This window comes from Haematobia irritans, chromosome 3 (genome assembly GCF_050003625.1).
Source record: "Haematobia irritans isolate KBUSLIRL chromosome 3, ASM5000362v1, whole genome shotgun sequence".
In the NCBI taxonomy this organism is placed as follows: domain Eukaryota; kingdom Metazoa; phylum Arthropoda; class Insecta; order Diptera; family Muscidae; genus Haematobia; species Haematobia irritans.
The window spans coordinates 221,723,970-221,739,216 of record NC_134399.1 but is presented as its reverse complement, the minus strand read 5'-3'; the positions used below and the strand labels follow the sequence as shown (position 1 = coordinate 221,739,216).

The 15,247-nt window shown below is 32.0% G+C and overlaps 1 protein-coding gene across 1 annotated transcript in view; it reads right to left on the bottom strand.

Moving 5' to 3' along the window:
* Positions 1-7,207: 7,207 nt before the first annotated feature.
* AstA-R1 (allatostatin A receptor 1) overlaps positions 7,208-15,247 on the bottom strand; it is a gene marked incomplete in the record, with an annotated part of 486,850 nt that continues 478,810 nt past the window's right edge. Inside the window, 1 exon segment of the mRNA XM_075303068.1 lies at positions 7,208-8,919.

Below are 15,247 nucleotides of genomic sequence, written 5' to 3'. Positions count from 1 at the left end.
ACAAAATTTCCTAAAGAAATGAAATTTTGACAAAATTTTCTATAGAAATAAAATTGTGGCAAAATTTTCTATAGAAATAAAAGGTTGACAAAATTTTCTATAGAAATAAAATTTTGACAAAATTTCCTAAAGAAATGAAATTTTGACAAAATTTTCTATAGAAATAAAATATTGACAAAATTTTCTATAAAAATAAAATTTTGACAAAATTTTCTATAGAAATAAAATTTTGCGATAACTATCTACATAAATAAAGTTTTGACAAAATTTCCTAAAGAAATGAAATTTTGACAAAATTTTCTATAGAAATAAAATTTTGACAAAATTTTCTATAGAAATAAAATTTTGACAACATTTTCTATAGAAATAAGATTTCGAAAAAAATTTCTATAGAAATAACAGAAATGAAATTTTGACAAAATTTTCTATAGAAATAAAATATTGACAAAATTTTCTATAACAAAAAAAAAATTTTGGCAAAATTTTCTAAAGAAAGAACATTTTGGCAAAATTTTCTATAGAAATAAAATTTTGACAACATTTCATGAAGAAATTAAATTTTGACAACATTTTCTATAGAAACAAAATTTTGACAAAATTTTCTATAGAAATTCAATTTTGACAAAATTTTTAAAATTTTTACAAAATTTCCTAAAGAAATGAAATTTTGACAAAATTTTCTATAGAAATAAAATTTTTACAAAATTTCCTAAAGAAATAAAATTTTGACAAAATTTTCTATAGAAATAAAATTTTGACAAATTTTTCTATAGAATTAAAATTTTGAAAAAATTTCCTAAAGAAATTAAATTTTGACATAATTTTCTATAAAAATAAAATTTTGACAAAATTTTCTATAGAAATACAATTTTGACAAAATTTTCTATAGAAATAAAATTTTTACAAAATTTTCTATAGAAATACAATTTTGACAACATTTTCTAAATAAAATGTTGACAAAATTTTCTACAGAAATAAAATATTGACAAAATTTTTTAACTTTTAAATGATATTAATTTAATTTGAAAAAATGGACCGCTGGTCTAAATTTTTCTATAGAAATAAAATTTTGGTTAAATTTTCTATAGAATGAAATTTTGAAAAAATTCCCTGAAGAATTGAAATTTTGACAAGATTTTTTTTTCTAAAGAAATGAAATTTTGACAAAATTTTCTATAAAAATAAAATTTTGACAAAATTTTCTATAGAAATACAATTTTGACAAAATTTTCTATAGAAATAAAATTTTGACAAAATTTTCTATAGAAATACAATTTTGACAACATTTTCCAAATAAAATTTTGACAAAATTTTCTACAGAAATAAAATATTGACAAAATTTTTAACTTTTAAATGATATTAATTTAATTTGAAAAAATGGACCGCTGGTCTAAATTTTTCTATAGAAATAAAATTTTGGTTAAATTTTCTATAGAACTGAAATTTTGAAAAAATTTCTTAAAGAATTGAAATTTTGACAAGATTTTCTATAGAAATAAAATTTTGACAAAATTTTCTATAGAAATAAAATTTTGACATAATTTCCTAAATAAAATTTTGACATAATTTCCTAAATAAAATTTTGACAAAATTTTCTAAATAAAATTTTCTACAGAAATAAAATTTTGACAAAATTTTTAACTTTTAAATGATATTAATTTAATTTGAAAAATTGGTCCGCTGGTACAAATTTTTCTATAGAAATAAAATTTGTGTTAAATTTTCTATAGAACTGAAATTTTGAAAAAAATTCCTAAAGAATTGAAATTTTGACAAGATTTTCTATAGAAATAAAATTTTGAAGAAATTTCCTAAAGATATGAAATTTTGACAAAATTTCCTAAAGAAATGAAATTTTGACAAAATTTTCTATAGAATTAAAATTTTGACAACATTTTCTATAGAAATAAAATTTTGACACCATTTTCTATAGAAATAAAACTTTGACAAATTTTTCTATATCATATTTTTTTTTGACAAGATTTTCTAAATAAAAGTTGACAAAATTCCTATAGAAAAAAAATTTTGACAAAATTTTTAATTTTAATTTTAATTCCGAAACAGCTGTATATCCAACCATCTTGCAGTCTATAGGGCTTTGCCCAAATAAATTTGACAAGCATACTTTTCCTCTGTTGGTTAAGCTACACTTGTAGTTTAGTCAATGCATGGCTTTAAGCTGAGATCAAAAACAACAATAACGATTGAAGAGAAGCCAACAATAACAAACAAAACGAATTAATGATATTAATTTAATTTGGAAAAATGGTCCGCTGGTACGAATTTAGGTCCAATTTCGAAAAAAATTATGGTCCAAAATAAAAATTCATTGTGGCAACGCTGATAGGGATATCAATCGTATTCCAAATATTATTTTAGAGCTCGAGAAAACCTTCAGATTATAATTCCAGATAAATTGAAAATAAAGTTAGACATCCAAATGTTCAATGAATAAAATAGAGAGCTCAGTTTACATGGGGGCTATAGAAAAAAGTCCACGCTTGCCAATCATCTGTGTTCAACACGATAAATCCATTATTGAGTACTGATCCATATTTGCAACAGTCAGACAGACTGATAAAGTTAGATTAGAGGTACAAAATTCGAAAATCGATTCTACGACTAATCGGCCTTTTTTCGAAAAAAAAAAAAATGTAAAAATACACCTAAAGAAGATATATGGTCACCTCAAATATATACCTGGTATACCGGTATGAAATGAGCGTTTTTTTGAAAATCTTTCTTTTAAATCTTTCTCACATAGCCTTTAAACGGTCAGAAATTGTTTGTTGTTCAACATTTAACACTATTGCCATTTGCTTTTGAGTCAAAGTGGCATCACCATCTAATATCGGCTTCTTCAAACTTTTTTGGTGGTCTTCCACGTTCTTCATTTTTCACATCAAAATCATTAATTCTGAACCGTTGAAACCATCTTTTGCATGTTGCTGATAGAGCATGATCAGCATATGCCTCGACAAGCATTCGATGTGACTCTGCAGCACTTTTCTTCAAATGAAAACAAAAAATTAATGCTTTCCGCAATTCAACACTTTCTGGTAGAAAATTTGACATTTTTAACACGATGAAAAAATATGATGTTGTCCGGGTCAATGACTTGATGTATACTAAATATTTTTAACAGATGTCATAGCAAACAAAAAAAAACAAAAAAAAAAACAAAACAAAAACAAAATAAGGGCTCGTTCACAAGAAATTTTCCTTATCGAGACATTTGTATCTTGACGCTCACTTCATACCGGTATGTGGTATAACCTTGGTTTTGGACGGTGCATATGTAACATGTTTGTTACAACCATGTTATTTTCTCGGAAATTGTGCATGCGATTTTAGGTCTTTATATTTGGCGAGAAAACAATATTTTGCGATAAAAATGTTACATGTTTGTGCTGATAATATTCCCTATCTGCGTGCAGACGCAGACTGTTTGTAATTTCTATTTCCATGTTTTGAAAATCGACTCAAATCGATTAATCAACTTTTTATAGTTACTAAAATCAAATGGGAATGTAGTTCTTTTTATGCTGAAATATTACCAAAAGTCGAAAATTGCAACATCAAAATTTGACTATTCAATAATCGTAAATGCCAAAAGTCGCCTTTGTTAATTTGGAAAAAATCAAAAATTGAACTTTTTTTTCAAAATTTGGAACAAGTGGAAAATTTTACTTCTCCAAAAATTTAAGTCGAATATCGAATTTTTAAAATCTTAAAGTCGAATTTTTGGTTTGCATTACAATCTAAACTGGTTACAAAGATTTTGTCCATACACTAAAGATGTTGGTATTGATTCCGAGGCAAAAAGATAAACTTTTTGAACCAAGGATGCCTTTAAAACAGAATTCTCTTTTAGATTTGATATTGGTAGACATCTATCTATTGAATCTATTAGTTTTTTTTATTATGTAGTATGATTTGAATTTTCCAGTTAATCGTAAATAGTTCTACACTCAAAAAAAGGTTTACTTGGATCTAAAGATTTTGACCTTTTCTTAAGGATTTTGTTATTTTTCAACATTTTATTTTAAAGACACTTTTTACTTGAAACATAGCATAATTTTTACTGGAAGTCGAGTCTTAATTTGGAAAATAAAGTTTTTTTAAGCAAAGACTATACACTTTATTTTAGTTAAAATTTAATTATTTTAAAGAAAATTGTCCTCAATCTTTTGTAAATTTCGCATCCTAAAATTTAGGTTGCGTAATCTTTAATATCACGTAAATATTTTTTTTGTGTTTTACTTAATTTTAGTCACTACGAGTATTAATTTACTTTTAAAAAATTCCAAAGGTTACAAAAAGTCGAATTCGACTACTTTGCTTAGCATAGAAGACGCATTTCTCTGATATAAAGTTTTTTTCCTTGTCCAAAAGTCGATAAAGTTTTCAATGAAGGCGCTTTGTCCTTATAGTTAAGCAATTCGACTCAAAACTGGGTATCTTTCTGTTAAAGAAAATTTTGTTTGACTAACCTGATGTTAATAATTCTGAAAAATACTTCAAAATTAATTAAAATTGTCTTTAAATTTGTTGACTTTTTGTATCTGGACTACAAAGCAAAAAATCTTTCAAAAATAGGAAATGTTTTTCAATACTTAATTTTAAAGACGTTTTTTACTTGAAACATAGCATAACTTTTACTTGAAGTCGAGTCTGAATTGGGAAATTTAAGCTGTTGGTTACATGTTTTTAAAGGACTTTGATAGAACATGAAGACAAAGCCGAGAATAGGAATAAATTCAAATTTGTTTCCTAGAATCAAGTATGCAAAACACTTAAAAGAGAATTGTGTTTTAGAGATAACCTTACTTCAATTAACCGCTTCTTTGGCTTGGAATCAATAGCAAAATAATTAGCTTAAAGGCACATTGGACTGAATAGTCTAAGTGAGCCTGACAATAAATCCATATCTTTGAAACCGGGTATGTTTTTTTTCGGAAATTCAAAAGTTGGCATTGCCAATTTTTTAAATGCCCGAAAATCGAAATTTTTACCCAGAGTGCTAACTCGTAGTGTACACCGAAAAAAAAGTAAACTGTTTTATAGGAAGAATGAACTACCTCGCACGAAAATTGAACTAAATTTTATTCCACATTTTGAGATTTCCACAAAGCGTTGTTAAAATCAGGAAAATTTAATGCCCTTTTGTACTTTTTAACTGCAGTTCACGAAATTACATCCTTTCATAGAAGAAGAAATTAACGAAAAGTAAAGAAAAAATCGTTGGCGCCAAACCATGACCATTTTGATCATACAGTAGTTCATTCTTACTATTTTTGGGAATCGCACTAAAATCTTCTTTTGCTTTAGTTCATATTGAACTTATGTGTACGTTCATTGAACTTTAAAGGGTGATACGGTCAAAATTTGGTCAATATAAACTTGACGTATTTCTTTCAATTATGCATTTAAGAAACCTGAACACCCCTCATTTTGAAGGTGTGTGTGTGTAGAATGTTGCTCCTATTTTGATTTTGGAATTCATTCTTCAGTTGTCAAAATGCCGTCCAATCAAGAAGAGCAGCGTATCAAAATTTTGCTCGCGCATCGCGAAAATCCGAGCTACTCGCACGCAAAGCTGGCAAAATCGCTAAAAGTTGCCAAATCAACCGTTACAAATGTAATTAAAGTGTTTTGGGAACGTTTGTCGACAGCCAGGAAGTCTGGATCGGGGGGAAATCGAAAACCGGAAGCCGTTGAGACGACAAAGAGAGTTGCCGGTAGTTTCAAGCGAAACCCTAACCTCTCTCTCCGGGATGCCGCAAATAAGCTGGGTGTATCGTCTACAACCGTGCATCGAGCCAAAAAATCGCGATGATAAACAAAATACGACGGCCATAGCGCGATCCCGGAGGCTGTACACGACGATGCTGACGAAGTTTGACTGCGTGATAATGGACGACGAAACCTACGTCAAAGCCGACTACAAGCAGCTTCCGTGACAGGAGTTTTATACGGCAAAAGGAAGGGGAAAGGTAGCAGATATTTTCAAGCACATAAAACTGTCAAAGTTCGCAAAGAAATATCTGGTTTGGCAAGCCATCTGTACCTGTGGCTTGAAAAGCAGCATATTCATAGCTTCCGGGACTGTCAACCAAGAAATTTACGTGGAAGAGTGTTTGAATAAACGTCTGCTGCCTTTCCTGAAGAAACACGGTTGTACCGTACTGTTTTGGCCGGATTTGGCATCTTGCCATTACGGTAAAAAGGCCATGGAGTGGTACGCCGCCAACAACGTGCAGATGGTTCCCAAGGACAAGAACCCTCCCAACACGCCAGAGCTCCGCCCAATTGAGAAATACTGGGCTATTGTCAAGCGGAAACTAAAGAAGACCAAAAAAACTGCTAAGGACGAGCAGCAGTTCAAGGCAAACTGGCTGTCTGCGGCGAAGAAGGTGGACAAGGTGGCTGTACAAAATCTGATGGCAGGTGTCAAGCGTGAGGCCCGGCAATTCGGATTTGGAAAAGCGAAAGCCTAACTGAATATTTTTCCTGAATTTTATACTAATTGAACTTGAAAAAGAAATTTAATTTGATTTTTTAAATAAACGATTTCACCGATTTACAGGCGTTTTCCCTTGACCAAATTTTGACCGTATCACCCTTTATACCCACATTTAGTTCATAAAATTTTTGAGGCATTAAAAAAATAAAATTTAATTAAGTTGTGGAAAATTTCAGAAAAAATAATAAAATTTAACTTCTAGCAAATAATTTTTTTCCAATAAAAATAAGTTAAATTTAGCGTTAGTTTAATTACGGAAATTTTTCTCTGTGTATGCTTTAGAAAAAGCTTGATAAGAAGGTCTCCTTCTATGTTCAACTTTTTTTTCGTGGAAATAAACACATGTTCACCGTCCAAAAATAAAATATTCCTTCTCTGGGTTATCTCTATCAGATAAAAAGCTGAATACGTTTTTAAATCATACTCAAAACAAAGTGAACCCTATATTTCACTAAAGACGATTTTATTTTATTTTAGTTCATGGAATTATTACGTTTTAAGAGAGTTTTCATGACTTTAATACGTTAGTTAAATTAACTAAAACAGAGGAAAAAATTATAACCAAAAGAAGCATAAAGATTAACTAAATTCGTGTCTCCCACCAAATAGTTCAGAATTTCTTCAAATTTGTAAATTTTACCAATAATGCGTGTAGTACCTTCATGAACTTCGTATGGCACCAAAGACATTTTTGCAATATTGAACTCTAATTTATTCCTTCAAACTACAAAATTTTCTTTATGAAGTGAATAATAATAATTTTGTTTAATACATTTTCTTGAATTTGTGGAAAATTATTAACTTATTTTTGTAAAATCGGCGAGACATCTGCGCTTCTAATACAGTTTAGTTACAATTTTCTAAAATTAACTAAAATTTTCTTTCACTGTTTTTTTCCGTGTAGTACCTTCCTCTGAAGTAACTAAACCCGTTTGGAAGGCACGATCTATATCACTGATATTCTCCCATATTGTCCACACAAAACTCATTCGTATAAGCCCATATGCAATGGATTCTATTCATTCTACTTATCAAAGTACACATGGATGAAATTCAACCAACAACCTTGTCCTAAGACTTTAAAATTCAGATCATTGGCCTTAACCCCCAAACCATATATCAACAAGTCCATAACATATATATATTTTTTTTTTAGTTTTGTTCAAATTTATGAAAAAGTTTTTCTTTGCTATATTTTTTTTTTACGAAAGTTTTCACATTTTCATCCATATGCATTTTCATCAAGGATATTTACAAAATTAAGTTACTTTAGGATGTGTTTACACATTTTCCATAGTGGTTTTTGTGTATGGTTATTCTAGGTAGAGAAGACCTTATACTGCTGTGTGATTTTGTTTGTAGGAATTTTACCATGTTGCCATTAGGGAGAACTACTCTCTATTCTATGTTATTTGTGTTAGTTTCAGTGTTTGTTGTTATTGCTGATGGCTATAGTGATGATAATATATTCCACAAGGGTAGAGGAATGGATAACAGAGAAAAGAAGCAAACTTTGAAACTCCATTGGAAGGCATTAGAATCAAATTCCATCATACTCGTACGTATCTCCAAAAAAACGAGACAACTCCAATTTTTTTCGCCTAGACCATAGTCCCTTTTGTTTTGTGTGGTTTGTGGACTAAACTATCAAGCCTGGTAATTGCATTAGTTTGCCTTAAGCTAATAATTTTATCAGAGTCATTCATTGTAGTTTATTGTGAAAATGGAGTTGTTCATTTTAGGCACTTCAACATCTTTATGGTTGCTAGCTCTTCTCTCTCTATCTCTCTCTCTCTCACTCATCCCGCAACACCCATTTTATATCAGCAAACTGGGATTGTCCCATTGTAAATAGTTTTTGTTTCTTTCTTGTAAGCATTATAAGTTAGTTAGTTAGTTATTCTTAGTTTTATGTTCTGAGAGAGTAGAGAGTGGGTGTGGGGCATTGTTGGTTTCGTTGAGACTTAATGGCCTACAATCATCCATCGCAAAGCATTAGTCCGAGAGCAACAGTTAAACATTGTTTATGTTTGTTATCGTCCACAACATGGCTTTTACAAATATGCTGGACTATTATGCACGAATACTTGCACATCTACACTAGCATATGTGTTTGGGTGTGTTTGCGTGCCTCTTATTCACGTTTTCATTTTAATAGGCTAGGCCAATTTAATTGGGCCTTCTCCCACTCTTACTCTCTCTCCCTCTCTGTTGCTCATTCATTTTGTGGTTGGCGTAGGGTTTTCGCTGACTTGTGTGCAATATTAATGGTTGTTGGTGGATACTATGCTGGGGTTATATTTATGGTTATGTGATCGGTGATGGTGATGGTCATCATCGTTCCTAGGTCTCGTGGCAACACATTCAAGTCTTTTGTTGTTCACTTTTAATTACTGAAAGTAAGCAAATTCAATGAAATTAGTTATCAGCAATTTAAGCATATTAAATAAGTGGTGGGGCTGCTACCCACATTTTCTAGAATGGTGAATAAAGAGGGTGGTGGCTATAATGATTTATGCGTTGACACTAGGCTACATATGTGAACTTTAAGGAAACTATGAAATTTAAATCTAGGATGAGAATAGGCGAGAATGGGAAAAGTTATATGCATTTTAATATTTTTATACCCTCCACCATAGGATGGAGAGTATATTAACTTTGGTCTGATGTATGCGTTGACACTAGGCTACATATGTGAACTTTAACGAAACTATGAAATTTAAATCTAGGATGAGAATAGGCGAGGATGGGAAAAATTATATGCATTTTAATATTTTTATACCCTCCACCATAAGATGGAGGGTATATTAAGTTTGTCATTCCGTTTGTAACACATCGAAATATTGGTCTAAGGCCCCATAAAGTATATATTCTGGGTCGTGGTGAAATTTTGAGTTGATCTAGCTATGTCCGTCTGTCTGTGGAAATTACGCTAAATTCCGAACACAACAAGCTATCGACTTGAAACTTGGCACAAGTAGTTGTTATTGATGTAGGTCGGATAGTATTGCAAATGGGTCATATCGGACCTCCTTTACGTATAGCCCCCATATAAACCAACCTCCAGATTTGGCTTGCGGATGGTCTAGGAGAAACAAATTTCATCAGATCTGGTTGAAATTTGGTACGTGGTGTAAGTATATGATCCCTAACACTAATGCAAAAATTGATCCATATTCATATATTAAGCTCAATGACAAGGGACCTACTTTTTATAGCCGAGTTCGAACGGCGTTCCACATTGCAGTGAAACCACTTAGAGAAGCTTTGAAATACTCAGAAATGACACCAGCATTACTGAGGTGGGATAATTGACCGCTGAAAAACTTTTTAGTGTTAGGTCGAAGCAGGAATCGAACTCACGACCTTGTGAATGCAAGGCGGGCATGCTAACCATTGCACCACGGTGGCTTCCTAGGTTAGGTGGCAGCCCGATGTACCAGGCTCACTTAGTCTCTTCAGTCCATTGTGATACCACATTGGTGAACTTCTCTCTTATTACTGAGTGCAGCCCGATTCCATGTTAAGCTCAATGACAAGGGACCTACTTTTTATAGCCGAGTTCGAACGGCGTTCCACATTGCAGTGAAACCACTTAGAGAAGCTTTGAAACTCTCAGAAATGTTACCAGCATTACTGAGGTGGGATAATCCACCGCTGAACAACTTTTTGGTCTTCGGTCGAAGCAGGAATTGAACCCACGACCTTGTGTATACAAGGCTGGCATGCTAACAATAGCACCACGTAGGCTCCCTAGTTAAGCACGGTTGTTAACGACCGTATACTAGCACAATGTATCAAATTTCAACTGAATCGGTTGAAATTTGCTCCTCCAAGAGGCTCCAAAACCAAATCTGGGGATCGGTTTATATGGAGGATATATATATATATATATATATATATATATATATATATATATATATATATATATATATATATATATATATATATATATATATATATATATATATATATATATATATATATATATATATATATATATATATATATATATATATATATATATAGATATATATATATATATATATATATATATATATATATATATATATATATATATATATATATATATATATATATATATATATATATATATATATATATATATATATATATATATATATATATATATATATATATATATATATATATATGTAATGGACCGATATGGAGCAATTTTGTCATTGTTGTTAAAGATCATATACTAACACCACGTACCAAATTTCAACCATATCGAGTGAATTTTGCTCCTCCAAAAGACTCCGGAGTTCAAATCGGTTTATATGTGGGCTATATATGTAATTATGGACCGATATGGACCAATTTTTGTACGGTTGTGAGAGACCATAATCTAACACTACGTACCAAATTTGAATCGGAATGACAAAGTTAATACCCAGCAAAAAATGGAGCACTATTTCAGCAGGATTGTAAGGGAAAGACGCAGTACCATCTACTTCCAAAACAACCGAATCAGCGCTTATTTCTGTGGGCGATGTCCCGATTTACAGCAGCATCGACATAGCGCTGATATAATTGCTCAAGTGATTTATAATCTTGAGTATAGCATTGTTGGCGTGAAGGAAAACAGCACTACCTTTCATGCATCTATACTGCATGAATTGGTTGCAATAACGTAAACGAATGATCATAAACTAGTTTGATTACTCGTCTACATTATTGCCAACGATTCATGCAGTGTGGATGCACTGCCGTCTCTATTGTAAACCAAAAAGCGCAACTAAACTCTTACTGCTGAAGTATTTTTTGCTGGGTATACCCACATTCTATGGTGAAGGGTATTGAAATTAACAGCGAGCTATAGCCATCCAAAAATAGAAGATAATAACATAGCAAAAAAGTACTCAAAATTGAATTTGGAGAATCATAAAAAGCGAACGGCAACCAATGTAGGAAAATTCAGAAATCACTTTCCCCCTTCGAGTACTTTCGGCTGTGATAAGTGATTTGTTGTTTGGAACATAAGAAATACTGGGTGCGGCTAAAGTTACTATATGATGTAAAACAATTGTAACTTCTGTGCTTGCGAGTATTTAACTTTTTCTTTTTTCCTATTTCAGAAACTAAACTTGGGAGAATATTTAAAAATGGAACGCTATACAATTGCGCAAAGAACTAAGATTGTTTTTCTATTCATTGAAAATCATCGTTCGATAATTAATACTCAACGTGCATACAGAAGATTTTATGGTAAAAGAACTGTTCCAACGGGTCAAACCATTCGTTCGTTGGTGAATAATTTTGCTGAATATGGGACTGTCGGAGATTCAAGACGTACGGGCAGACCTCGAACTGGCAGATCGGCCGAAAATATTGATGCTGTGCGACAGAGCGTCGAAGAAAATCCGGAGACATCAACGAGAAGACGATCTTCCCAGTTGCAGCTTTCTGACCGCACTCTTCGGCGAATTTTAAAACACGATTTGCACTTCTTCCCTTACAAAATCCAACTAGTCCAAAAACTAACTCCTGAGGACTTCGTATTGCGCTTGGAATATGCTAGAGCAGTTTTAAATCTCGTTGATCTAAATGAACATTTTTTGTCAAAATTTGAGATGGCCACCACGATCGCCATATTTGCAGATTTGCACCGGATTTTTTCTTGTGGGGCTATCTCAAAGACAAAGTTTATGTGAATAAGCCCGAAACCTTGCAGCAACTAAAGGACAACATTCAAGAAGAAATTGATCGTATACCACAAGAAACACTCAACAAAGTTATGGAAAATGCCATAAAAAGAGCACATTTTTGCGTTAGAGAAAACGGTTCTCATTTAACTGATATTATTTTTCATAATTAATGTAAAAAATAACATAAAATAAACTTTCTTTTTATCATAATTTTTTTGGTTTTTTTTTTCATTCCATTCAATAGTTATTAAAAAAAAAACAAATCATATAGTTACTTTAGCCACACCCTGTACAAAAGGAAAATTTTATTTCTCCTTTGGCTCCTTCTATCCCTCAAAAAATATATATGTGGGTTATATCAAACAAATACCTAATGATCAAACAAGATAAAAATTATGTCTGAGAAAATTGAAATTTATTGCAAAAACCGCATAAAACAAAGATTAAGTCCACACCTAAGAGAGTATTTTTGGATGTACATTGAAAGTAATAACATGGGAACAAATTTTTTATTTAGAAATATACTTTTATAATTTTTTACTGGGATCAAGGAAGTTATCACGGTGACTGTCGAGTAGGGGGGTTTCCCCGGGAATTGCCGGGGTTTTGCCATATATTCGTTCTCGCGTTCGTGGGAATCCGAGGGTAATCATTTAAAAAGATTTCCTTCCACAACACATCGTTCAATTTCTCCTAATGTGATATTTTCCCCACATCTTGTTACAGATTTTATTGAGGACATTCAATAGTTTTTCTCCATTGCATGTAATTTTCTTATCATGTCAATGCATAAGCAAAATAATCTAAATTTCTCTCCTCTAATACCCTTTTAATATGTGAACAGACTATTATCGTATCATTTTATTTCACCATCACTGTTATCAAAGCGTCACTTGGTGGATAATATACAAAAGGGTAACCTACTAATAGTTATATTAAGGTGGAGTGAAATAGCGTCACACAAAGTTCGAACTTGACTATAAAAAGCATAATATCAGACATAAGTTATGTTTGTAATATAGCCTCTTTATATTTCTTTAATTCTCAACTTCGATTAATGGATTTTTGTCAGCTTCAAAGTTAGAAAAAAATCTCATGAGTAAACTAGAAATTTAAAAATTGACTTCTGTTTTTCATTTTCTGGGCAACTTGACTGGGATACTCCCTCTTACACATGTGGTAAATACCAAAGTATGATTTCGACCAGGCTACCTGATGATCCTAAATACTTATCTGACCATCATTCTATATAATAATGAATTTATATGTAACTCACATATACTAACATTCCAGTTTTATTTCCTGGGCTTTTATTTCGAATTAGAACTTTTCTACACTCAGAACAATGAACCCTCTATGGCACTAAGGCCAATTGAACTCTATGTTAGATTATGAAATGTATTACGGTTTAGTAAACTTCAAAAGAAAGATTTCTTGACTTTATTAATTTTTATACCCTCCACCATAGGATGGGGGGTATATTAACTTTGTCATTCCGTTTGTAACACATCGAAATATTGCTCTAAGACCCCATAAAGTATATATATTCTGGGTCGTGGTGAAATTCTGAGTCGATCTGAGCATGTCCGTCCGTCCGTCTGTTGAAATCACGCTAACTTCCGAACGAAACAAGCTATTGACTTGAAACTTGGCACAAGTAGTTGTTATTGATGTAGGTCGGATGGTATTGCAAATGGGCCATATCGGTCCACTTTTACGTATAGCCCCCATATAAACGGACCCCCAAATTTGGCTTGCGAGGCCTCTAAGAGAAGCACATTTCATCCGATCTGGCTGAAATTTGGTACATGGTGTTAGTATATGGTCTCTAACAACCATGCAAAAATTGGTCCATATCGGTCCATAATTATATATAGCCCCCATATAAACCGATCACCAGATTTGACCTCCGGAGCCTCTTAGAAGACCAAAATTCATCTGATTCAGTTGAAATTTGGTACGTGATGTTAATATATGGCCTCAAACACCCATGCAAAAATTGGTCGATATCGGTCCATAATTATATATAGGCCCCATATAAACCGATCCCCAGATTTGACATCCGGAGCACCTTGGAAGAGCAAAATTCTTCCCTTTCGGTTAAAATTTGGTACGTGATGTTAGTATAGGGTATCCAACAACCATGCAGGAATTGGTTCCTATCAGTCCATAATAATATATAGCCATATAAACCGAATCCCCAGATTTGATCTCCGGTGCCTTTTGGAGAAGCAAAATTCATCCGATCTGGTTGAAATTTGGTACGTGGTGGTAGCATATGATATTTAACAACCATGTGAGTTGAAATTTGTGGATGACAGTCTATCGTAGAAGTTTCTACGCAATCCATGGTGGAGGGTACATAAGATTCGGTCTGACCGAACTTACGGCCGTATATACTTGTTTTATCTACATTAGTTAAATGAACTAAAAAAGGGGAAACGTTTTACAAAAATTAATTATAAATATTTGTAAAATTCGTATTTCCCAAAAAAAATGAGAAATTTCACACACTCAAAAAAAAAAAAAAGTTTACTTGGATCCAAAGATTTTGATCTTTCTTTAAGGATTTTGGTATTGATTCCGAGCCAAAGATGCGAGTTCTTAAAATAAGGAAAGTTTTTTGCGACCTATCTGGCTTTAAATCTAGGATCTATAAAATTAAAATTAGGATACAGATCTCATTTATCGAATTTTCATTCTATTTTTCCGGTATATTAATAAAGCTATTGACGTACAAATAAATGCCAGTTCTAAAATCTAAATAATGACGGATACTTCGAAGTAAAAAATATTTTCTTAATTCAAAAAAAAAAAAAAAACTTTAAACCAAATATACCATGGTTAGCATGCCCGCCTTGCCTACACAAGGTCGTGGGTTCGATTCCTGCTTCTAGCGAACACCAAAAAGTTTTTCAGCGGTGGATTATCCCACCTCAGTAATTCTGGTGACATTTCTGAGGGTTTCAAAACTTCTCTAAGTGGTTTCACTACAATGTGGAACGCCGTTCGGACTCGGCTATAAAAAGGAGATCCCTTGTCATTGAGC